Here is a 26,538-nt window from a genome sequence, read left to right as displayed (position 1 = left end):
TTGTCCTGCCACTTGACATATGTTGGAAGACACTGACTCTCATCTCACTCCAACCTCATTTGAGGTACTTGTAGAGGGTGATGAAATGTTGCCTCAGTCCTCTCTTCTCCAGACTAAACAGTCACAATTCCCATTTTGCTGAGCTAAACCGTGGTAAAGTTGAACAAATTTTTCACTAAATTAGAAAATTTGTCTTAGCCATAATTGACTGGCAGTCAATCACTTTGTTCCTAACACACTTCTTACAAAGTACATTTGAGTATTCCTTCCTTAAGTGCAGATACCCCTCAAAATTACACCTTGAGACTGACTGATCATCAATGTAGTTGAATGACATCAATGTTTAATCAAGAAATTATCAAATTATCTTTGGACTATTTATTTAATATCTGTGAAGCTTATAAATATTTACTATAGAATGTTTTTCTTTGTCAATCAATATAATTTTAGCCTAACATCACCCTTAATTGTTTCAATAAAAAATTACTTTGCATGCATTCAGATAGTTTGCCACTCTTTTAACTTGTGTGCTGTGTTACAGTGCTTACTTGGAAGAGGCATGCGTAGCCAACTTTGTTCAAGATTGGTACCTGTGGAGGGTACAGATTGGCTTAAGGTTATGTGTGAGGTACAGATAGGTTAACTTATATAAACAACCTGTAGGGTCAGCCCCCTGAGGCTGGCTGACTCTGCCACATGCAGCTGCATATGGGGGCTGTTATCCACTGCCTGGTTTCCTGCCTCTGAGATGGCTTCAAGGACACTCTGAAGCACAGGATTGCTCATTGCTTATCAGTTCATGTCCTGTTAGCAAGAAATCCATCCACACTTGTGTGTAGGACTTTCTACTTGGCTTTCCCATATGTACAGAGCCAGAAAAAAATATAAATTGGTTTTGCACACAAAAAGCTGTAGAGAACATTACACAGACAATCACTAGGAAGGGAGAAATTGCACTTTAATCTGCTGTGGCAAATCTGTTAGAAGCAAAAGTAGCAACTGTAGCATAGCACATAGGAAGCTAATCATCAGAATGAGGATGGCATTGAGGACACAGGCCTCTCCAGAGCTTTGGATGCTTCTTGCTAGTGAACTTTCTGCCAGGATACACAGGTTGTAAAAGGATGGAAAGGAAATCAGTATGCTATGACGACAAAAAAGGAGAATAGCTAATCCTGAGTTTGAGATGAAAACTGTAAAATGACCTATATAATCTAATAAATTTAATCTTATCAAATGTATGGAAAGTAAATGCTTGCCACACTTTTGCTTTGTATTATCTTTACTAAAATCTGATATTTAAAATACTAGATATGAAAAATTCTCACTAACCTAATCTTAAAGGCAGAGTTTACCAAAATTTTTTTTTGTATTCTAGCCTTAATCATGCAAATGTGCTACCACCATTGTGTAGAGGAGCAGTATCATGGTGACTTTTATAATGATTGCCAATTTTTGTGCCATACTAAATTGTATGCATTTTTAACTGAATTTTACACAATAGTTCCACATTCAAGCACTTTAGTATAGTTGCAGTATTATCTGCAACAGAGATTTTTTTTTTTTTCAAAATATTTGGACTGTATTCAGGCTTGCTATATGCTTTTTTTTTTTTTTAAATTCTCCCCAATTTTTTGATGAATCTGACGGCAGCTGTTGTGGCTGCTCATGTGCTTATTAACTTTAAAAAAAAGCTTCATACCTAGATTTTATGATCGCATCCCCCCTTCTGTGGATATCCCAGTTAGGGACCATGAGCATACCTGGGAAAAGACAGAAATTACTCTTACCCCTTTCCAGGAGTAAGAATGATGATACTGCACACTGACTGGAAGTTTAAAGAGAAATTCTATTTACAAGAGCGTATATACAAAATACAGTCAGGTAGCGTATAAAATCCACTAGGCCCTAACTGTCCTTCTAGAATTCTCCATCCCTTCCACCCTCAGTCAGCCTGAGGTTAGGCTGAAAGCACCTTCCCCTGCCTACGAGGTCTCGGTGGGCTGCAAAGATGCAGCTCAACTCCCTGCCAGCCATCTCCTCCACTAACCATGATATAAGAACATGTGCAGTTATTGGAGAGGAGAAGTGGAAGCAAAAAGGCAGGGAAGAGAAGAGGGAGAGATCACTATGTTTTAAGCTGTGATACTGAAAGATGGAATAGAATAACACTATTACAATATCCTGGGACAAGCAGATCCATCTCCTTGGGATGGACCATTGTCCCTATGGTTTTTTTTTTTAAGGGAGACCTAGAATCTCTCATACTACCACAGTGGAGTACAATGAGCTACTTTGCTACTTTTCTGTATAATCAATGTAATTACAAACACTGTTCTAGTAAGAATATGAAAATACTCATACTTTTTTTTTTTTTTTAATCCATATTTGTTGCTAAAATGCAAACATTGTGCATTATACATTTATTTTTCTTCATTTGGGAAATTGGCATTGAATGTAACAGTATTTTTTCTCTAATAGTTGATTTACACAAACATTGTATTAAATGATAGTACTTTGATTTACATTTTTATGTCCAGTTTATCTTAACGTAAGACGGTGTCAATGTCCATATGCTTGATGGTGTCGATGTTGTAAATGGGACTAGTTGAAATCTGAGCTGGGGTAAAATGCAATGAGACAGATTTAAAAGTTATGAAGTATTTATTAATATACCCAAAATAATTCCCCCAAACTTATTTACAACTATCCACACAAGTTCTTTGATGTGGTTAGCAGAACTATTTCACAGAATGTCTATGCACAATGGAATTTTGAAAGATTTCAGGAAATGTCTTTGATAGAGAGTCTGGTGGCTTAATTCGCCGCTTGGGAGGTTGATTAAAATCCTTTAGCAACTTGAACAAAGAATGGAGAATACTCACTAGTCCTAATGTTTGTGGCCCAAAACATCGGTAGGAAAAATATTAAACAGAAGTCCTGTGGCAAACTCCACGTGGGCCGCAAAGTGAAAATCCACTGCTGGCTGAGGTGTCTTGAGGCAGGGGCTGAGGCGATGGGTGGGCGAGTGGCAAACCAGCGAGGAATGAATGAATGAACATGCCAGCACCTTTTCCCCTGTTCATCCCCATTTATAGGGTAATGGCCGAGGCTAATGGTCTCATTGACCACACAATCACCCAAGCAGACACAGAAACTGATGAACCCACAGGCTGCTGTCTTCCATAGAATGGGGGCGCATACGTCTACCACAGGACAGGGGCGTGGGCCCCATGAAAACCCCTCTCAGGCAAAGAAACTAAGTTGCCTGGGTTTCTTTTGTCCTGTTTTCCCACCTCTGGCTGCAATGCAGAAAGGCAGGTAAATAAGACAGGAAATGCTTAAGCCCATTTTATGCCCTTATTAGGACTATTCACCACAGTTGACCAAAAAAACCAACCAACAACAACAACAAAAAAAACAACAACAAAAAAAACACCCAAACCAACCAAACAACAACAATAAATCAATTTCCATCCATATGAAGGGGGTAAAGAATTAAACATTTATTAAGAAAAAAAAATACTTGTAAGAATTATAAAAATTATTACTGAAAAATATAAATTGAAGCTCCTTTACAGGGAAGTACAAGGAAGTGTATTTAATGGAAAATTATTCATGAGAACTTTTAATCCAAAGTTGTCTCTTGTATATTGTGTCTGAATTTCCAAATAATGTTTTTTTGTTTTTTTTTTAATTATAATAGAGCATCTTGATAAAATCCAACCATAAAATCCAACAAGTTCACAAGCAGATGACTGCAAAGAGTCCTAAGCTATACTGAATGTCATCTGCTTGCTTCTGGCCATTTCTGCTCTCTAATGTAACTATTCAAATGACGGGGAGCAGGTACGCTAGGAGGGAAGACCTGCCACATAAAAGCCAAACACACTTGAACATCTTTACATCAGAAGTTATCAGCAAGACCTACCTCATGTTGTTGAATGTCCATAGAATGATATAATCAGCCAGAGTGGAAGAAACCTCCAAGATCATCCAGTCCAACCTAGCACCCAGCCCCAGATAGTCAAATAGACCATGGCACTAAGTGCCTTATCCAGCCTCCTCTTGAACACCTCCAGAGATGGTAACTCCACCTCTCTGGGCAGCTCATTCCAATGGCAAATCACAATCTCTGTGAAGAACTTCCTCCTAATATCCAGCCTATACCTCCACCAGCACAAATTTGTGTCCCCTTGTTCTGTTGCTGGTTGTCTGGCAGAAGAGACCATCCCTCACCTGGCTACAAACACCCTTCAGGTAGTTGTAAACAGCCACAAAGTCACCTCTGAACCTCCTCCTCTCCAGGCTAAATAACCCCACCTCCCTCAGCCTCTCCCCATGGTGCTTGTGTTCCAGCCCCCTCACCAGCTTCATCACCCTTCTCTGGACATGTATTAGTGGGTGTAAAATCATGGTATGTTTTTCATTTCTTTCAGCTATCCTAACTCCCTTTTCTCTGGTAGACTTTTTCATACAGTATCATAGCAATATCAGATTAAGCCTCTGTAGAGCAAACTCCTCTTTTAGCATCTCATCATGATCTGATGAAAGCTACTTCATACAAGTTCTTATTCCTCTTTCTATACACTGCACAAATCCTTTGGCTAGGCAGACCTAGTTCTGCGGTGTCAGTCTTTCTGAGGCAAGTTCATGGCCTGAGGGCTGACTTTGACTAAGATTCCTAGGTTCTTGGCTGAATAGTAGAAATAAAAATCAAATTTCAACTAAGCTATGAGTGTACAAAGCTAATCTTTAAGTTTCCAAAAGAACAGATTTGGCAATATTTCTATGTTTATAAAAACAAAACAGTAGCATAATTTGCCTTCAGTATTGTGTGTCTACCATTCATATAAAATGTCATGATCTTGTGAATTAGTTCCACAATTGTAAAATATTCCTTTCCATGATAATTAAAAAGTCTTCAAGAACTAAATTGGCTTACTTGGTCTTCATAATTGAAGGATTGTAGAAAGAGACATTGGGATCATAATGGCTGAAGCTTCAGCAACACAGTATCACAGTATCACATAGTATCACAGTATCATCAGGGTTGGAAGAGACCTCACAGATCATCAAGTCCAACCCTTTACCACAGAGCTCAAGGCTAGACCATGGCACCAAGTGCCATGTCCAATCCTGCCTTGAACTGCCCCAGGGACGGCGACTCCACCACCTCCCTGGGCAGCCCATTCCAGTGCCCAATGACTCTCTCAGTGAAGAACATTCTCCTCACCTCCAGCCTAAATTTCCCCTGGCGCAGCCTGAGGCTGTGTCCTCTCGTTCTGGCGCTAGCCACCTGAGAGAAGAGAGCAACCTCCTCCTGGCCTCAACCACCCCTCAGGTAGTTGTAGACAGCAATAAGGTCACCCCTGAGCCTCCTCTTCTCCAGGCTAAACCATCCCAGCTCCCTCAGCCTCTCCTCATAGGGCATGTGCTCTAGGCCTCTCACCAGCCTCATCACCCTTCTCTGGACACGCTCAAGCATCTCAATGTCCCTTCTAAACTGAGGGGCCCAGAACTGAACACAGTACTCAAGGTGTGGTCTAACCAGTGCAGCGTACAGGGGCAGAATGACCTCCCTGCTCCTGCTGACCACACCATTCCTGATGCAGGCCAGGATGCCACTGGCTCTCTTGGCCACCTGGGCACACTGTTGGCTCATGTTCAGGTGGGTATCGATCAGCACCCCCAGATCCCTCTCTGTTTGGCTGCTCTCCAGCCACTCCGACCCCAGCCTGTATCTCTGCATGGGGTTGTTGTGCAGCACCCGGCACCTGGAGCTATTGAACACCATCCCATTGGACTCTGCCCATCTGTCCAGGCCGTCAAGGTCCCACTGCAGAGCCCTTCTGCCCTCCAACAAAGCCACATCTGCCCCCAGCTTAGTGTCATCTGCAAACTTGCTGATGACTGACTCCATGCCCTCATCCAGATCATCTATGAAGATGTTAAAGAGGATGGGGCCCAGCACTGATCCCTGAGGGATACCGCTCATGACCGGCTGCCAGCTGGATGTGGCACCATTCAGCACCACTCTCTGGGCTCAGCCCTCCAGCCAGTTCCTAACCCAGCACAGAGTGTTGCCATCCAAGCCATGGGCTGACAGCTTAGCCAGCAGTTTGCTGTGGGGGACAGTGTCAAAGGCCTTGCTGAAGTCCAGATAGACCACATCCACAGGCCTCCCCACATCCACCAAGCGGGTCACCTGACCATAGAAGGAGATCAGTTTGGAGAGGCAGGATCTGCCCTTCCTAAATCCATGTTGGCTGGACCTCAGCCCTTGGCCATCCCTCAGGTGCGCAGTTATTGCCCCCAAAATTACCTGCTCCATCAGTTTCCCTGGCACTGAGGTCAGGCTGATGGTTCTGTAGTTCCCAGGTTCTTCCATCCTACCCTTCTTGTGGATGGGGATCACGTTGGCCAGTCTTGTGGGACCTCTCCGGTGAGCCAGGACTGCTGGAATCATTCTATCTAAACAGTTGTTTCTTCTCCTCTCCCTCCCCCCTCACCTCTCCCCCACCCTGTGTTTTTTTTTTTTCGTCCTAACTTGGACTTTTTCATAGTTGCATTCTTACACAACTTTTCTCCTATGTTTCAAAAGATAATTAAATAAACAATACAAGGAAATGTAATTCCTCCTTGATTTTCAAGAAACTATAGCATATTGCACATATTTGCTGCATTTCATTCCATGAAAGGTGAAGAAAACTGTCACTCTGACACTGTAACTGTTCTCTGAGGGCTGTATTGAAGTCTTAACTCATGTTTCCATCTATTACTATATGCCTAAAAGATAGAACAAAGGTTTGATCAGCCTGTTTTTCTCTCAGAAAATTATTTTTTATCCGTTTTGACATAGACAAGGTAATCACAAACTAAAAAGAAAAAGTGGAAATGGACTTCTTTAGGATTTCTTTGATAAATAATGCCTATTATTTCAAAGTCTAACTGTTGCAGATATGAAATATATCTGTTTAACGTCAACAAAATAAGAAAAAAACAGTTACTGATGTTACAAGAAAGAAAATATTATGTCCTGCATGAATTTCAACAAAGATATCAGGTGAAAATAATATTTTTAGCAAACAGATTCTGCAGAGTTTCATCATCTATTGATAGAAGAATGTAAGAATATGAAAAGTCATCTGTGCTTGAGAATAAGCTGCTTACAGACATACATTTTAAATCATGCAACAATAAAATTTCTCCACATGAACTTGAATACTGTACCCACTTCTATTGCAGTGGATGGTAAAATGTCTCTTTATTGCCGTATTAGTAGATTTTGGCTGTTAAGCATCATGTCTTGGCCGTAGATGTAGGAATTAGTCATTTCCTAAACCACTAGCACAAACAAATGGAAGAGCTTTGTTCACAGAAAGATGTTATTTAACTGGTATGTCTATGACAGAAGAAATTCTGCTAAAAAGCAACTTCTCATTTTCAGCACTGTGGTGGATTAGGAACTTCCCCCTCCCACCACTATTGACATTTACCAGACCAGCTTGGACTACTTGGAAGTTAGAGGAAGTTATATTTACAGCAAAGCAAAATTTACAGGCATACATGTACAAAGTATTTACAAGTATTTACAACTACATGTAAGTTAGAAACAATACAGAAATCAAAACTCCCTCCTGGACAAAGAAACTGCCCAATAAGGGCTCAAAGCTACATTCTCTTGTTCCGTCTTCCTTCCCAGACAGATAAACAAAAAACCAGCTAAGCTTACATCGTTACCTGTTAGCCAAGGTTAGTGGAGAGATTTTAAGCAGAACAAAGGAGAAGTGAAATGAAGCAATGTCACAGTGCAAAGTGGAACAAATTGTTTACTTTTTATGCCTTTCAGCAATGCATAATATAGAGCTCATCCTTGTATTATTTTCACAACCAGTGATCTAATTTCTCTCATTAAAATATTTCAATTAACCTCAAACCAACACAAGCACCTGTTGGAGAGATTCTTGCTAGCAGAGGACACAAAATGATAAACATGAGCAACCCATGCTGGGAGCGTCCTTGAGTCCATCTTGGGAGTTAAGATACCAAGCACTGCATAGTTCCCCCCACATGCAGCTGCAGGGGGTGGAGTGCCAGCTGCAGGTGAGTAGAGTTTAGCCAGCCCCAGAGGCTGACCCTCAGATTCTTATGGTATATTACCCTATCCATGCCTTACATGTAACCCTGTACCCTCTATATGTAACCAATCTTGGTGGACCACACCTCTTGCAAGTCTGAATATAAGTCTCTGCATCATGGAAATAAAGCAGACTATGACCATCTAACCATATTGGTGAACAAAGAGTCATTTTACCCAGGTGCTCCTCCCGCATTAATAAATGGTGCCTGAACAGTGAATCAGGCATGCAGGTCAGACCATGGCAGGCCGGCAGCAGGAAGAACCGCTCTCAAGAGGCCGGGGTTGGCAAGCGTGCCAACCACCCTGCGGACATTTTTGTACCGAAAAGTAATGTCAGCCGATGACACCAGACTGGAGGGCATCGCCCAAGCAAGAAGAGGGCGATAGCCAGAAATCAGAGCTGTGGCTGGGCACTCCGGTGATACAGGTAAGGCCGCTATGAGAACCGATGCAGCACTGTCCCCGCTGACGTGCATACACTCTGAGAGAGATGTTCCATCAGACGTGAATAAGCTCCATGAGCTGAGCGCGTAGGAGGCTAGAGGACTTTGTGTGTATCAGGGTCTAGCTGGAGCACTGGAGAGATGTGGGAGAGACGCGCTTGGGACTGAGTTGCTGCTGACTGTAGAGCTGTTAAAAACCCTCAAATCTGCCTGTCGAGACGTAAATCATTGCCTTAGTGGACAAAAATCCTACCGACAGGTGCAATGGCTGCCACATGTGACCAGGAACCACCCCAACCGGCATCCATAATGGTGGCTGCTGATAGGCACTCAGCAGCAGAAGCCGCGAAGGCTTCTCAGTTTGAAAAAGTTTCTGGGACTGCCGATAGGCAGCCAGCATCAGCAGCTGCAACAGTTTCTCAGTTTGAAAAGGTTTTTGGGACTGCCGTGACGCAACTCAGCACTGCAGCTGTACATGCTGTGCCGGATCTACCAGGTGCTGCAGCGCCCTCTTTCTGCGATCGCCAGGGTCTGTTTCTCATCTGGAATGCAGTTCCCCCACCACGCCACCACACCCCCCCCAGTGACAGCATGTGATGCAGGACAGAGACTTTTCACTTTCATGCGGTAAAAGGAAGAACTACTGAAGGGACAGAGGGACGAAAAGCAGAGAGAAAAAAGAGATGGCAGAGTGACCACTCCAGAGAAACCGGCCCCCCCCCCCAATTTCTACCATGCAGTGACCAGTTTTGGATCTGCCGTTCTTCACCATCCTCCACACCATTGCAGTGCACCCGCCCCTCATTCTCCCCCCAGAATGCACCCACAGCCGAGAGGTTTCCTGATGAATCTCCAGAAATTAGAGGGCTAAATGCAGCCGGAATGGCGGGATGGAGAGAGTTGGACCTTTACCTTGCTTCTGTCAGTGTTTGTGTTTTGGGGACTGAGGGCAGTGCCAGGAATGGGTTCACTGGGGAGACAAAATCAGTGCAAAAAATCCATTGGTCTGCCTGGGTTGTTTCAGAGTGCTAGGTTAATTTGCATTTGTAAAAGCTATGGGGTCTGCTTTCCATTTCAATGGCTTCACACAGCTTTGTTTACTTGTTAAATTTCTTAGCTCCTGCCCTTTTTCTTTTTTTTTTTTTCCTTGTGTTTTGCTTTCTGTCTTGAGTGTGTCTGAGAGAAAACAGCATTTTGAAGTTTTCAGAGTAGATCTAATACAGGGAGGACTAAGGACAGGAAACATCCATGAGGGAAGACAGGAAAGAAACAGCCTGGGGGCTGGGCGAGATGGAGAGCAGAGGCAAAGCAGCAAATTTTGCTGCTGAACTGCCAGCCCTCCGCCTCCCCCCACCTCCGCCTACAGAGTGGCTCGTGGGGCCCGTTCCCCCCCTGCCTCCTCCCTCCTTATCTCTTTGCAGGTTTTTGCTGGACTAGCAGAGCCTTTGGAACTGTTTGAGCTGGAAAATTACTGAGGCCACAATCAGACTTAAAAAGATTGACTTACACACAGACTTGAAAGCAATGCCAGATGTCAAAAAGTTTATGGAAAGGATAGTGAGAATAACCAATGAGGACTTACAGATATTTCTGCCTCTGTTGCAGGGCATGGATGTGCACAGCCACATCTCCTTGGCCACCCAACAGCAGTTGGCAGTCAAGATGATAGCCAATAAATTCCTGACTGGTATATTCACCTGTCACATTACCGATTAATTCCTACTATGTGTCAATAGGCAGTGACATCCTTTTGCACTCATTGCTCAGTGGCAAAAAGAAGAGAGGGAAATTTCTAGGAATAGCAGAAATGCCAGTGCAACTGACAATGAGTGGAAAATCATAGAATGGGTATTCTTGCCCACTCATCCAAAGAACACCGTACAGACACTAAAAGCACCAAAAAAGGAAAAGACTAGCACAAGTTTTACTAGAACTCAGACATCGCCTCACTCAGGGAGAGCATGAACACTGTGCAATCCACCAGCTAGATTCTGGACTAGGAAAAGGGAATGATAGAGCTGATACGCTACGCCAGTCAACTTTTTTCCCCAGTAAATGTGCTCAAACAGATAAAGACAGTCCTATATTTTTGAAAGCCTTTTTTATGGTAACATATTTTGGAGTTTAGGAGTTTACTGGAGAAGCGGTTAATTGCAATGGAATGAGTTTTGTGATAATTCTGAGTTTCGTTCTTTTCTGAAAATACCATGGTATTATCCTCTTGAATTTTCTTTGCTTTTTCTTGAATTTCCTTCAGCTGATAGATTTTTAGGGTGAGATAAATTAAGGCTAAGGGTTTGTAATATGACAATTTTGGGATTTTAGGATATAGGGATATCATGGGATATTTTTTCTTTTTTTTTTTTTCTGTATATCTGGGTATCACTGGGATCACAAACAACAAAAAAAAAAAAAAAAAGAAGAGGGAGAAAATGGGACAGAGAGGAAAGTAGGATAGCAGAAGGAATTTTTTTCTAAATTTTTGTAATTACATCATACAGACTAGGCCAATGGATCTGTTAGCCTAGGCAATGATTATGTCTGCATTTGTTTTTGTATTTGCTTGTGTTTGATCATTTATCTTCACAGGCCTTAAAATGGAGACCAGCTTGTTATGACCAGCATGTTTTTCTTAAAGTGAGCAGAAGTCTTGCTCAGATGGCAGAATTGTGGAAAGAACTTGAAAGGAGTACTGACATGATGATTATGTGTGTATGGATCATAACGCTTTGATCATGGTTGATGAATTTGGATATTTTCACGAGATTTAATAGCACTGGTTGCAAATGCCAAAACCCACTCAATTGGCATAGATGGTGATGTGGTTGTTACCTTTTTTTGCAAGGGCCCTGCAAAAAGATAAGAAACACTGTCTTAAATTCTAAAAGCAAATGAAGAACTGTGGGAAAAGGCCTAATAGAATAGTCTGAAAGCAACATCCAGGGCATATCTTTGTATTATATTTAGAAATTGGTAGTTCTTAAGCACAATAGACAGACACAGCTCATAGCTAAGGAGTGTGATGAAAACATCAAGGTTTCTGAGAACTATAGAGTGATTCCAGAACAATGGGGGTCTAAGGAGGAATACTGGACAGCTAATTCATCTGCAAATCTACAACATCGACTGCCACACAGAGCCAATGAAGATGTGGCACACCTGCACTCTCCTGTGACTGTGATGATTCATCTGGACTTTTGGTCTTTTGAACAAATGACTTATTGTCGCTTGCAGAAAAATCTTTTAGGATTGTTAGCTAAGCTTGAGTTGCTAGCTTGCCAAATTAATGCTACTAGTGAAAGCTCTAACAGGTTTATTATCTGTCTGATTTTAGCATTATTGATTTGTAGCTGTATCATTTACCCCTGTGTTGAACAGACTATGTAAAGTTGAAAGATCAAGCCCAAGTTGTTCAAAAGAAAGAGATGGAATTGTTGGAGAGATTCTTGCTAGCAGAGGACACAAAATGATAAACATGAGCAACCCATGCTGGGAGCGTCCTTGAGTCCATCTTGGGAGCTAAGATACCAAGTGCTGCATAGTTCCCCCCACATGCAGCTGCAGGGGGTGGAGTGCCAGCTGCATGGGGGCAGAGTTAGCCAGCCCCAGAGGCTGACCCTCAGATTCTTATGGTATATTACCCTATCCATGCCTTACATGTAACCCTGTACCCTCTATATGTAACCAATCTTGGTGGACCACACCTCTTGCAAGACTGATCTGCATCATGGAAATAAAGCAGACTATGACCATCTAACCATATTGGTGAACAAAGAGTCATTGTACCCAGGTGCTCCTCCGGCATTATTAAGCACCTTAAGATGAAAAAAAAAAAATTGACGATGACACAGACAAGGAGAATCTCTTGTCTGTTAACCATAGACTATACAGAATCATTACCTTTACTGAATCAAAGACATCATTTTTGATGAAATCATCTGTAATGTGATTCTGGTGAGTTTTCTGTACATCTTTCATTATGCAAGTATGGAATAGGAGAAAATGATGGGGTCGCAAACATTTTCCACTTATTTCTCTTTCTTCTTTTAGTTTAGGTTCATATTAAAACACATCTATTCTGTCATTCACATTGTTGTGAAGGGGTTTTGTTAAAGTTTAGGGGTAAGATATGAGGCTGAATTTTTGAAAGGTTTTTAAATAATTTAATACTATATAAAAAGAGAATTCCCCCCCCAACTTATATACAATTAACCCACACAAATTCATTGTATGATGTTTGTGAAATTATTTTTACAGAATGTCTATTTACAGAAGGATTAAGCAATTTGGTAGAGATTTGGAAAGGTTTAGATAGAGAGTCTTGTGGCATAAAGTGCCACAGGTAGAGTCACTGAGATTTCTTAGCTGCTCACTAATTGTTGTCACAGTCTCTGTAGTCCCAAATATGTGTAGCAAAAGCCATGCGGTTGATCCTCGTGGATCTAAATAATTCACTTCGGATATTGGGGTGTGTTGTGTGAGTAGGTTCCACGGGCACGATCAGGCTGCGAACAGTGAGCTGGAGTGGTGACGGGCTCAGAGCAGTGGCTGGCCAGGAGTGCCTTGGTCGATTGTCCCACTGGATCATGGGATGGAGTCATATACAGCAGTAGTGGCCCCAGCCGACGAAGAGGCTAGGAGCGGTGGGTGGAGGAGGGTGGCAAGAACACTGAATTGCCCTATTTATGAGATGTGGGCCGAGATCGATGGTTCTTTGGCCACAATACTGTCCAATAAGCATCTGGCAGCAGGCCAAATAAGGTAGAGTCCACAGGTCTGGTACCCCCAAATATGGAGAGAGCACAGGTGGGCCCACATGCTAAGTGCGTGGGCTTATGCAACCTGTTTACATCAAACATATAACCAAGGCAGGCCAGACTTGAAGGCACCAGGCTTGTTGTGCTCCTTTGTCCGCTTAATTTGTCTTCCCCTGGTTTAGACAGAAAAACACCTTTCATCGGGAAAACATGTCCAGGCAAGTATAGGCTTGTAAACAAGCCTATTTGGGCTTATGTGGCCCTCCACCACAATGTAGACTTTTAGCAACATGAGAAAATTGTTAGCTGTTAGAGCCAAACATCCAGAGGTAGTTGTACTAATAAAAGTTCTTTTTATTCTAGGGTAAATCAAGTTTGAAAAGCAGCAAAGGAGAATTGTTCAAAGTCCTTTCTTTATTTAAATTTAGATTTCTGACTAATCGGAGTTTCCCTTCTAACCTGAAGCATCATGATACTCTTAATTGTGCTGGCCTTGAAGAACAGATAAAGCAAATATTGGCCAATTGAAGATCCTGTCACGACAAGTTTGTATAAGAAATTATCAAATGTTTATAAAACCCCATGCAGCAGATAGAAAAATTATGTGAAATTGCCATGTCTATTTAATTCTTGTAAACTAAGTGGATGCATTTGTTATGGTTGTTTAGAATTTTTTGTTGAAACTTTATGTTTTGTACATCTTAGACTGAAATGCATTTGTCTCTTAGTTTATACTGCATTATTCTTTAATCACATTTTCTACAATATTAAACAGTCTGCTCAAGTCACAGCAATGACCAGAGTATAGAACACTGTCTTCTTGAATCAAAACCAGAAAACATATATTGGTTTATAAATATAGAAATATTCAGTTCATATATTGTTTGATTAAAAGGAAGCTAAATTCCAAATAAATGCAAGACAGTTTAACAATCAAGTGTGTTTTACAGCTGGCATTAGCTAAATCTGTTTATCACTTCAACACTTCAAGATTCATATAATCTTTATATGCAGATCTTATTTTCCAAATACAACACTGTGTTTAATTGATTATTATGTACAGTATCTATCTTGTTTTATCTTTTTCCAATCCTGAAACATTTGTAGGAAATCTGTCTTCAGGTATCTAACATTACTTCCTCTGACATTCTTCAGAAAAATTTCCAGATCTGCCTTAGAAGACATAATTTGGGGTTGTTTTCTTGTTCATTTGTTTGTGGGAGACTTTTTAATTTTTTTTTCAACAATGGTATTTTGTAATGCTACTAATGTGCTTCATGCTGCTTAGTGGTATAACTAGCTGTTTTAAATAATGCATAATATAGAACAAGCTTTCCTCCAAAGGAAGGATAAATGTGTGCTGAATCTGCTGACCTTCTGTTAAGTTGCAGATTCTTGCACATCAGAATTAGTATTACCCAAAATAGTTATACTGTTGCTTACAAGGTGGAAATGGGCCCTTTTTTTTGTTTGTTTGTTTTTTAAATATATGTAAACAGAAATTTCATGGCTGCCAGATAACAAAGCTCCACCATCTTTATCTCTTAAGATAGCCATGTACAAAACATAATGGATTTGTTCATTGTTACATCTGATGCTTCTAAATATAAAGTGTGAGGAGAAAAAGAAGAAAAAGGTTTCCAGTGTATAAAACAGTCTTTATATGTGATGTGGAGGGGTATTCTGCCCATATGCCAGTTGTAGCAGAGGGGAGAAATTAATTAATGTGAGAGGATATTTATAAATATATATATATATATTTATTAACTTCCAATATTTTCAACTCTCACCACCCCCAATCACTGAACTTAGTATTAATATTCGTTCTTACATGCCTATGAAAACATTCTAGGATATATATCTATGAAAGTTATTAATAACTAGCAAACATTCAAATTATTAACAGAAAATGTTTTCCCCACGGCTTAATGCTGCTTGGGGTCATATACTATTTGCCCAGCAAGAGTGAGCTGAAAGCTGTTTTCTGCATTAGGGCAGAGGTAATAGAAATTACAGAGGCATTCAAGTATTTACTCACAATTTGGATTAATCAACAACCATCCGCCAGGGCTACATCACAGCCTATATGAATGTCCAATTCTCCAGGGTCTCTGCCTGTGGACTTTGAGGCTTGAATTCTCTGACTTCAGGGGAAATGGCAGTCTCTGACCTTGTGCTGATGATTTCTTCTGGATATTCTCTCCAGGAAATTCGTAGGCAGGATCTCAGGTGCAAAGGAAGGATTCTGTGCAGTCTGAGCACAAGTCTAACTCTGATTACTCAGGTCAATTGAATGCAGACAAGTAGGTCTGCTCCTGGCAGCTTGTGGCAGTGGCTCACACCAGGTAATCATATAAAGGCAGGCATAAAGCTGCAAGGAAAGTACACAGGCAGACAAGCAAGCAATGTGGGGAAGGCACACGTGAGCCTGTGTACCCCTATTTATTAAACATGGACTGAGAGTTAATGGTCTCATTGGCCACTAGAATGACCAATCAGGTTGGCAGTCAGCCAAACCTTACCATACTAGGCAAATCCCAGAGGCCTGGACTCCAAATATGGGAATCACGTGGGCTTAGCACCAGGCAGACACAAGCTGGGCGTGTGGGGACTTACACAATCAGGTGTCCTGGGCAACTGACTTTATGGCCTCAGTCTGTTGTGCCCCTTTGTGCTCATTTACCCCTGGTGCAGGCAGAGAGACATGTCCAGGCAGAGCAGGCATAAATAAGCCTGCTTTCAGGCCTACAGGCCCTCCACAACAACATGTTATAATTTTTCTGGTCAGTAATTTTTATGCTATATGTGGTCAGTCTCAGTATGATAATGGGACACAATAGATAGTGTGTTTTTTCTTTACGTTGTTTTCCTATAACTTTCCTAGTAAATAATTTGGTTGATAACTTCAGTGAGTTTGTGCAGTTAAACCACTTTGAACTTATCTGGCAGGGGTTAGCTAACACCTGTAGTTACCTATTTCTTTCAGGATGAAAAGCATTGTTTTCTGTGGCCCATAGTAATATCAAGTCAGTGTAAAGTGTGAAAATTTCTTGAGTTGGACTTTCAGTAGAAATCCAGAAATTTCTGAAAGGGAAGGGAGGAAAATTTCCATTTTATTCTATTCAGGGCAGTTAGGACTAGAAAGAGGAAGTCCTGCCTCCAAATAATCTTTCTTCATTTTGTTGTGGTAGGCCTGATAGGCCTAAAATGCATATCTTGTCTTGCCCAGGCATATATTTCTGCTCCACCAGAGAGGCAAGCACATGAAAAGAACTCAAAGGACCCTGGAGCTACTGAATCTGAGGACTCTGACCTGCCCAGGTCAGAGGTAAACAAGGTACACACACTTAGCTTGAGCATGCCTTGTAGAAGGCCTGTGCTTTTCCCAAATTTGGGTAAAGCAAGGCTATGGCTTTGCCCAATACAATAAGGTTTGGCTAACTGCCATTCTGATTGGCTATTCTGTATCCAAAGGGCAATTAATCTCAGCCCACATTGATAAAAGGAGATATGCAGGTAAACAACGTGCTCTGCTGTGCTGAACCATGCTCTGCCATTGCCTGCTGTTTAATGTGCATAGAATCATAGAATCAACCAGGTTGGAAGAGACCTCCAAGATCATCCAGTCCAACCTAGCACCCAGCCCTAACCAATCAACTAGACCATGGCACTAAGTGCCTCATCCAGTCTTTTCTTGAAGACCCCCAGGGACGATGCCTCCACCACCTCCCTGGGTAGCCCATTCCAATGGGAAATCACTCTCTCTGTGAAGAACTTCTTCCTAATATCCAGCCTATACCTACCCCAGCACAACTTGAGACTGTGTCCCCTTGTTGTATTGCTGGTTGCCTGGGAGAAGAGGCCACCCCCCACCTGGCTACAATGTCCCTTCAGATAGTTGTAGACAGCAGCGAGATCACCCCTGAGCCTCCTCTTCTCCAGGCTAAGCAGGCCCAGCTCCCTCAACCTCTCCTCATAGGATTTGTGCTCCCGGCCCCTCACCAGCTTTGTTGCCCTTCTCTGGACATGTTCCAGCACCTCAACATCTCTCTTGAATTGAGGGGCCCAGAACTGGACACAGGACTCAAGGTGTGGCCTGACCAGTGCTGAGTACAGGGGAAGAATAACCTCCCTTGTCCTACTGGCCACACTGTTCCTGATGCAGGCCAGGATGCCATTGGCTCTCTTGGCCACCTGGGCACACTGATGCCTCATCTTCAGCTTACTATCTATCAGTACCCCCAGGTCCCTTTCCTCCTGGCTGCTCTCCAGCCACTCTGTCCCCAGCCTGCAGCACTGCTTGGGGTTGTTGTGGCCAAAGTGCAGAACCCTGCACTTGGCCTTCTTCAATCTCATCCCATTGGCCTCTGCCCACCAATCCAGCCTGTCCAGGTCCCTCTGCAGGGCTCTCCTACCTTCCAACAGATCAACACCTGCTCCTAGCTTGGTGTCATCGGCAAACTTAGTGATGCTGGACTCAGTGCCCTCGTCCAGATCATCAATAAGCCATTGCTTACCACCTTATTGTTTGCTGGCAAACTTCACTGTCACAAACCTACCAGAAATAGTCTCTAAGTGCCTCCACATGATCAGCCTGTGTGGCCAGCGTGACATCGTGGTGAGACTGCGCATTGCTAGACATCCTGTGTACGCCTGGAAGTCTCCCACCAAGACTAGAAGTCCTGGAGATACACAGATCATCTAGAGGAGCCAGGAGACAAGGTCAGAGATTGTCTGCCTCCTTTCCCCAGAAGCCTGGGAAGTATCACTTCTCAATGGCTGACAAGACAGAGTTCCCTTAAAACATTTAGGCACTGTCTGGGTCTGTGGCTAGTCCCTGTGAACTGGGTAATAATTTTGTGAGTAAATGCTTAAGAACCTCTTTGTAATCTTCTATTTCCTTCTGCTATAAGCAGAAAGAGCTCCTTGAATCCATCTAGTGAGCAAGCAGTATATTGACCACAATTGGCATTTGACTGTGGGATTCAGTTAGTGTTTATGTATTTTGCTGGTTATTACTAGATCTAAATATTATCCATAGAATGTTTCCATGACTGTATAAGAACCAAAATCTTTTTAAAATTAGTGTTTGGGGGTGGTGAGAGTTCGGAATATCAAACTTAACAAAGAGTATTAATTTTGGAAAAAAATATGACCTTGCATTAATTAATTTCCCCTTCATAACACATTGTTAAATCATTTTGCCAGGCAGCTCTACTCCACAGCTTTTAAGTCCATCAAAGTCATCCCCTTATCTCTTCTGATCAGATATGTCACACATTGCTTTGAGACAATAATTATTGGGCTTTCACATTCAGTGCTGTGGCTTAAATACTGGGTGTGCTGCTCCTTTTATCTTCTTGTCTTCAGGGTGGTGATATCAACACTCTGTACAGTGAGACAGAGAGAAAGAGATTGTCTACTTCACTCAGAGTATCGCTGAGTATTATCTGATCTAACCTAAACCAATATTTACACTAATGAATATTGCAAGTTCAGTTGACACTTCATTCTGGCTATCTCAGATGTAGGTGATTCAAAAGTTCAGAACAGTTTGTCTCCTCACAGATGAGATGAGAACAGGGACTCCCAGGTGACATTGGGTTCATGCTCACGTACTGTAGATTCTCTTGTAGATTCTTTCAGTGTTGGATGCTGATGGTACCTAGAACAAAAAACTCATAACAGCTTGTATTACACACTCTGAATTTAAACTCTCTCAGCTGAGGTTAGATTTCTCTGTGGAATACACTGGATTTCACCATTCTCCTGCATTACACAGTAGGTATGACCAGAACCTTCAGCAGACACCACCCCTCGGACATGTTTCCCTTCACCCGAAGGGGAAAATACCCAAACAGTTTTCCCTAACAGATTCTTTTCACGTACAACAGGAACTGCTTGATCGTGTCCAGAGAAGGGCGATGAGGCTGGTGAGAGGTCTAGAGCACAAGCCCTATGAGGAGAGGCTGAGGGAGCTGGGATTGTTTAGCCTGGAGAAGAGGAGGCTCAGGGGTGACCTTATTGCTGTCTACAACTACCTGAAGGGTGGTTGTGGCCAGGGGGAGGTTGCTCTCTTCTCTCAGGTGGCCAGCGCCAGAACGAGAGGACACAGTCTCAGGCTGCGCCAGAAGAAGCTTAGGCTGGAGGTGAGGATAAAGTTCTTCACTGAGAGAGTCATTGGACACTGGAACGGGCTGCCTGGGGAGGTGGTGGAGTCGGCGTCCCTGGGGCAGTTCAAGGCAAGGTTGGATGTGGCACTTGGTGCCATGGTCTAGCCTTGAGCTCTGTGGTAAAGGGTTGGACTTGATGATTTGTAAGGTCTCTTCCAACCTTGGTGATACTCTGATACTCTGATACTGTGAACTCTATCACCGCCTACTGTTTGGACCAGAAACTGAATCTCTCTGGCAGGTCCTTTGACCTTGTCTCTCTTAATGGCAAAACCTGCTTGCAACAGAAAGTCAATGATCTTGTTACCTTTCTCGAAGACTTCCTCAGCAGTTTGGCCCCACACAATGATGTTGTCGATGTACTGGATGTGCTCTGGAGCTTTACCTTTCTCCAGTGCATTGTGGATGACTGAGTGACAGATGATTGAGCTGTGTTTCCACCCCTGAGGCAAACGGTTGAACTGGTACTGGATTCCTCTCCAGGTGAATGCAAACTGAGGCCTGCACTCCTTTTCTATGGGAACAGAGAAGAAAGCATTAGCAATGTCTATGATAGCATACCATTTAGCCTCCTTCGATTCCAGCTCGCAGTGGAGTCCCAGCATGTCTGGCACAGCTGCGCTCATGGGTGGCGTCACCTCATTGAGGGCACGAAATCAACTGTGAGTCCCCAGTCACCATTAGGTTTGCGCACAGGCCAGATGGGACTGTTGAAAGGTGAATGAGCCCTCTCAATGACAGCCTGACTCTCCAGTTGACAAATCAGCTGATGAATGGGCAACAAAGAGTCATGGTTAGTTCTGTACTGCCTGTGGTGCACAGTTTGAGTTGCAATTGGCACTTCCAGATCCTCTATGTCATGATGTCCCACAACTGCAGATTCATGTGAAAGTTCAGGTCTAATGGACAATTTCAATTTACCATCCTCAATCAAGCTGAGCAGAGAACTAAGGGAACAGCAGCTTTACTCACAGAGGTGAGATAGGAAATTGGAAATGATCCCTTGCTGGATTCTTCTGTGGCTTGTCTGTCTTTTGAGCTGCTAGCAATATCCATAGCCTGGATCCATGCAGCAGAAGACCAAGGCAAGTGGCAAAGCTGCCAAACTCAGAAATGTCTCGAGGCACGGCTTCCACAAGACAGTGATTCATGGAAGTGACACTGCCTCAGCAGTGGCAGGGGAAAGCCAAATTGCTAGGGTCTCCCAGTCCAGAAGGCAACTAGAAAGTTGGCTGCTGATATGGTTCAAGAGTATAGCCAGGTCTGGGTGCCACCGACAGCTCTCTCAAAAGGACCTCAGGACTTGCCAAGCTTGCAAGTTTGCACAGAATAGTGCAGAAGTGGGGAGAACCATCCAAAGGCAGGGATGGTGTAAAACTGAGAGCCATGTAAAAAGGTAGGAGACGTCCAAAAGCAGAGATGGTCCAAAGCAAGAATTCTCTTATGGCAGGAACCTGTCCTGTAGGGAACTCTGTCCAGATGGAAAGTCTTTCAAGGTAGTAGCCCCCTCCCCTCCTCCCTTGGTCTATTTATACTTTTCTAGACAAAGTGTCCCTTTGCCATTTTATACTGGGGGCAAAAACCCATCCAACCATGAGCTTGACTTCAGCGCAGGCTCATACACAGGTCAGCACACATGCCGAAAGGTGCTTCCTGCTGTTCTCCCTTTAAACCTACAGGGCAGGGGGGGCATAAAGAAGTTTTTGTTCCTTCTTCTTCTTCCCATTCAAACCCTTGGCGGGGGGGTGGGGTGGGGTGGGGGGTGGTGGAGGAAGAAGTAATGAATTTGGAGCACTCTGGAACAAAGTGCTCCAATGCTCTGATCATTTTTGTGGCCCTCCTCTGGACCTGCTCCATCAGGTCCATGAACTTTGTCTGCTTGAGCTGGGAGATATGCAAAAGGATTTTAACCATCATCAAAGCAAGCACATCAACTGATTGCTCCCATACCAGGATAATGGACCAAATAGTTTGGAATCGGAGCTAGAGAAGAGAAGAAACTGGGATCCCTGTGTAAAGATGTGTTGTGGAGGCAGGGAATTAATGTGGCCCAGTCAGGAATATATAGAAAAATGGAGTTATTTTATTTTCCTGAAACCCCACCCCCAAAACTATATACAGAAATTAATTTAGTTTTAATTAGCAGTTAGTTTGAGAAGATCTGTAAGGATGCTATAGGTAAATTTGACTATTTTGGAAGTCAGAAGTTGGAAAAGGCTAAGCTACTGAACATAGAATCCCGCACTATTAATCAGGCTGAGCCAAAGGTTTACTCACAGATGAGTCAGGCTGGCTGAAAGGAAGGGCGGTCCAGATGCTTGTCCCCTCACTCTCTTACAGAAGCCGTCCAAAGATAGCTAAGGACTATCAAGCCTGCATAAAGGGTGCTTATGGCGGAAAACGTCCAAAGCAGGGACAGTCCTGTCCCTCAGGAGCTTGTCCTTCAGAGTGCCAGGGAACTCTTTTTGCAGAATCTATCCAGGCAAGGGAGAACTCTAAGGCAGGAGCCCCAAGAGCGGGAAGTCGCCCAATATTTATACTCTTCCTAGACAAAGAGCAGAGTTACCACTTCCTAGGTGCAAAGACCACAGCCAATCCCCAGCCCAATTCCAGTGCGGGCATCTGCACGGGGCACCCCTCATACCAGAAGGGTCCCTTGCTCCCCCCCTTCATGCCTGCAGAGCGGGGGGGAGGGGGAACAGGTCTTTTTGCGCCTTTTCCTCTCCCATTCAAACCACAGAGGGAGAGGAATTTTGGGGTATACAGAATTCCAGGACAGGATGGGGAGTTGACAAAGTGATTCGAAAACAAGTATTGGCTTGTAGCCTCAAAAATTTGCTTCTATCAGGTGGATGACTGGAGCATCCCAACAGTTAAGTATGTTGAAAGCCTAAGTGAGCCTAACCAGGAATGAATGGCCTAAACAACATGCCCTAAACCCATAACAATTACTTAAGACTGGGCATTTTGAGAAACTAAGCCTTCAAAGTTCGACTCTGGCCACAATGAAGCGCAGCTGTACAGCACTAAAATTTCTACCATTCCCAACATTTCTCCCTTTCTGTTGTACAAAAAGAATCTTAGCAACGGAGCAGTCTATCATCTTCTGAATAGATTGCAATAAGCAGGGCAAAGAAAAGAAATAAGAGAAGAATGACAACTAAGGCATATACTAAGGTTTTTACAAAGCTCTTAATACATCCTGCTAAACCCCATTCTTCAAATATCTTATCCAGCCAATCCCACCTATCTGATTCTCTTAATTTAGAAATTCCTGTTTTAATCTTTTGAATGCTTGCATGAATTGATTCTGAATGATCAGAGAGATTCATGTAACACACTCCTTCAAAATCTTCATAGCCATGGCCTTGAGCAAGCAGTAAAAAAACCTATAGCAGCTCTCTTTTGTAATGTAGCATGGCATATACTATCACTATCTAACAAAAGCCCAGAGAGTGCAGCACTGGTAGCATTTCCTTGTTTAGCAAGCCAGAATCCTAGTTGATCTAAAGTTTTAAGTGCTTTAGCAGCAGCAACCTTTGGTAAAAGGACAGAGGTTGTAAAACGTTGGGCTTTGCTCCAGAAATTGAGATTATCATCACATTCAGAGGTAAAGGCATGAGCACTGTGCCATACTAATTTATGTGGTGAGTACTTTTCACGGAATTGGAGAATAGTACTATCATTAGGGGTTAGGACAGACAGTTGTCCAAGACAATATGGCCCTCCTTTCATATGCAAGGGAATGGAGGGCCATGGTCTATCTCTGCAGATAAGAAAAAATCCTGAAGGTAATTGTAAGGGTGCATTTGATGATTCAGAGGTGTTTAATGGCATATAATTACACCACAAGGAGGCATTCCTAAATGCAGGATGATGTGGTGAAACAGCCCTGCCTTTGCCCCTGGAATCTAAGCTGCAGTCACAGTGCTCAAAGCCGTGCCCAAAACCTAAGCCTCATTCAAAGATGGTTGTTACTGCTGTGAAAAGATGCCCCCCTAAGGAAGATCCCTTTGATCCATGTCATCTGGATTCAGTGGAACATTGGAAAAACAATCCTTAAGATCAATAATAGTCAAATGTCAATGTCTCGGGATCATAGTTGGAGAGGGGAGGCCAGGTTGAAAAGCCCCCGTAGGTTCCATCACATCATTAATTTTCCTGAGATCATGGAGCAAGTGCCACTTGTCTGATTGTTCTTTAATAACAAAGATAGGGGAATTCCCTGGACTAGTGAAAGGAACAATACAACCCTTTTCTAGTTGTTCCATGACTAGCTCCTGCAGGGATGCTGAGTTTTTCCAGAGGAAGGGACCATTGATCTACCCATACTTGTTCCTCAGTTCTCCAAGAAAATTTCAGGGTACTGTGCCCTTCAATGGCCTCTCCTAAAAGTGCCCCTACTGTGATAACACATCATGTCCCCACAGAATCATAGGTACTGGTAGCACAAAAGTTTTAACTGAGGCTACTCATCCCTCCAGTCCTATAATTTGGATCAATTCAAGAGTCTGTTGACTCTTATCTGCACCTCCAATTCCGGCCACAGCCTGTGAGGCCCTAGGTAGGGGCCATCGAGGAGGCCATTTAGCTTGGGAAATAACAGTGACATTGGCTCCAGTGTCTATGATTCCACTTAGAACAAGTTTTTAGGACCCCCTAACAAGTGTACATTGATGCCTGGGCATGTTTGAGAGATAGAATGCGCCCAATATATTTCTGGGATACCTGTTGATCCGAAAAACCCTTCTCTTTCCAAGTCAGTGTCAGACCCCTCTATGCTTTGGGGAAATAACACTAACTGTGTTAATTTGCTACCTTGGGTTATCGTGCAAGGTGGAAATGGTGTCCACACCATGATCTTAATCTCCTTGGAATCTGAAACAATTACTCCAGGAAGCACAAAAAGTCCTGACAATGCTGTAGAGGATCTATCTATAAGCAATGCACACATATTAAATGGTAAAGGACCAGAAATATTAGTTTCTAGTAAATGAACAGAGGAATCAAAAAAAGTTACTGTTTAGGAGGTTTCCAAGTCCAGTCCTGAGCTTCCTTTGGTTGCAGGGCAGAGGTTGGTGGTGCTGACCATCCTTTCTGTTGATGATTCTTTGGCCATGAAATTTGTGTCTGAGTGTGGCACTGTCACACACTGTGCTAGGTGTTTTCCGAGATTGGTTGGCCCTGTAAATCATACTTAGAACAACCAAGATTTATGCAGTGATGTCCCCTATTACATTTAGGACACACTGAGAGGCTTTTTTAGTTGAGTCCCTCCTTTTGTAATCGAACAATTCTTTCTAATGTGACCTGGTTTTCCACATCCAAAACAAATCTGTGCAGTCGTGGAAGGGGTCATAGCAGCAAAAGCTGCTACCATGGTTTTATATTTATAGTCCATAGTCTCAATCCAATTACAAGCCTCAATCATTTCTACTAATGTGGGATTTTGATTTGGCAAGGATTTAATAAATTTTTTACAATCTGAATTTGCATTTTCAATGGCTAGCTTTAAAAGCAGGATATTCCTTGCCTGGGCATTGTCAACTTTCCTCTCCAATGTTTGTTTCAGTCTGTCAACAAAACACATGTAGGGCTCCCAAGGTTCTTGTGCTATAATTGCAAATGCCTTCTGTGGTGCCTGGCCATCCAGGATCTTAAGAAAAGCCTTATCTTGTCAGAGAGCCTCTAGGGATTCTCAGGGGCAATCTCTCATTTGTGCCTCAGGATCAGTATGCAGACCCATTCCCATGAGGTGGTCTAACGTTAAAGCCTGCATCTCTGGGTTCTTGTGACCCACAAAACTAAGCTGTAATGCATGGAGCCCCTGTCTCTGCTGTGACTCCCACAATGTAAATTGTGTAGGTGTAAGGAGGAGTTGAACCAAGGATCTAAGATCATAAGGAGTAATAATATGAGCATCTCAAACAGATGTAAGGAGGCTTGCGAAGCAGGGAGAAGAGAGTCCGTGCTCTGTCACTGTGTAACAGAGCTCCTTAACAACTGAAAATGAGAGGGCTTCCCATTGCGGGTTACCCCCTTGCCCAGGGTATATTACCAGAGTGACAATCAGATTAACTATTTCTGTATCTCCTTCCTTACAAGCCTGTCATTTAATGTTTGCCCATGCTTCATGTGGATTAGGGGGGTAAAGATCAGGCTCATTTTCAGGATCAAAGGGACACGGATCAAAGGGATCTTCCTTAGGGGGGCATCTTTTCACAGCAGTAACAACCATCTTTGAATGAGGCTTAGGTTTTGGGCACGGCTTTGAGCACTGTGACTGCAGCTTAGATTCCAGGGGCAAAGGCAGGGCATCGTCGGTGCCTCATCTGAGTCCTTCGTCCCCTCTGTTCCCCCTCCCCCTTCTTGGGTTTTCAATGTTTCAAAGATAGTTTGCCACCCAGGGAGAAGTCTTTGTGCCTCAGCATCACCTTTTGTTGCTGCCTCCCACAGCATTACCCTTGCCTGAACCCATATCTCTGTAGTGAAGATATTAAAGGCAGAAATGAAAGGGGTCTTAACTTGTACCCACTTCATGACCAGTTTCAAGTCATAGCCAGAAAGAGCTTTGTCATGCTTTTTAAGAAGCTCTTTCATAAATTGATAAACATCTCTTTCTGTTGAGTAGGCTTGATTCCCCCGTAGTTTCCCTTGGCTCATCTTCCTCTCCTGGAAAGGCGATGAAGTCAGGCCCAATCCTGCTTCCTTTCAGCAGCTGATTCCAAGTTCCAAGGGAATCACAGCTGGTCACCTAGACTAGGTGGTCTTCTTTCCTATATCACACCGGGGTCACCATTTGCCACGATGAAGAGATGGGGAGCAGTTTGATGCAAGCTAAGTTCTGTTTATTGTACTTTCATCATTTGGTTATATACTCTTAACATATAAGCTAAAGATTATGTCAAATCCTAATTGGTCATCAAGACAGACCTCAACACAGACCTCAAGACAGACCTTGTACCTTATCAACTAGATAAGCAAGGATTAACAAAAACCGCAAGTTCCTGCTTTACATTGTT

This window comes from Pogoniulus pusillus, chromosome Z (assembly GCF_015220805.1).
Source record: "Pogoniulus pusillus isolate bPogPus1 chromosome Z, bPogPus1.pri, whole genome shotgun sequence".
NCBI classification, from domain to species: domain Eukaryota; kingdom Metazoa; phylum Chordata; class Aves; order Piciformes; family Lybiidae; genus Pogoniulus; species Pogoniulus pusillus.
This window is presented reverse-complemented; position numbering follows the sequence as displayed.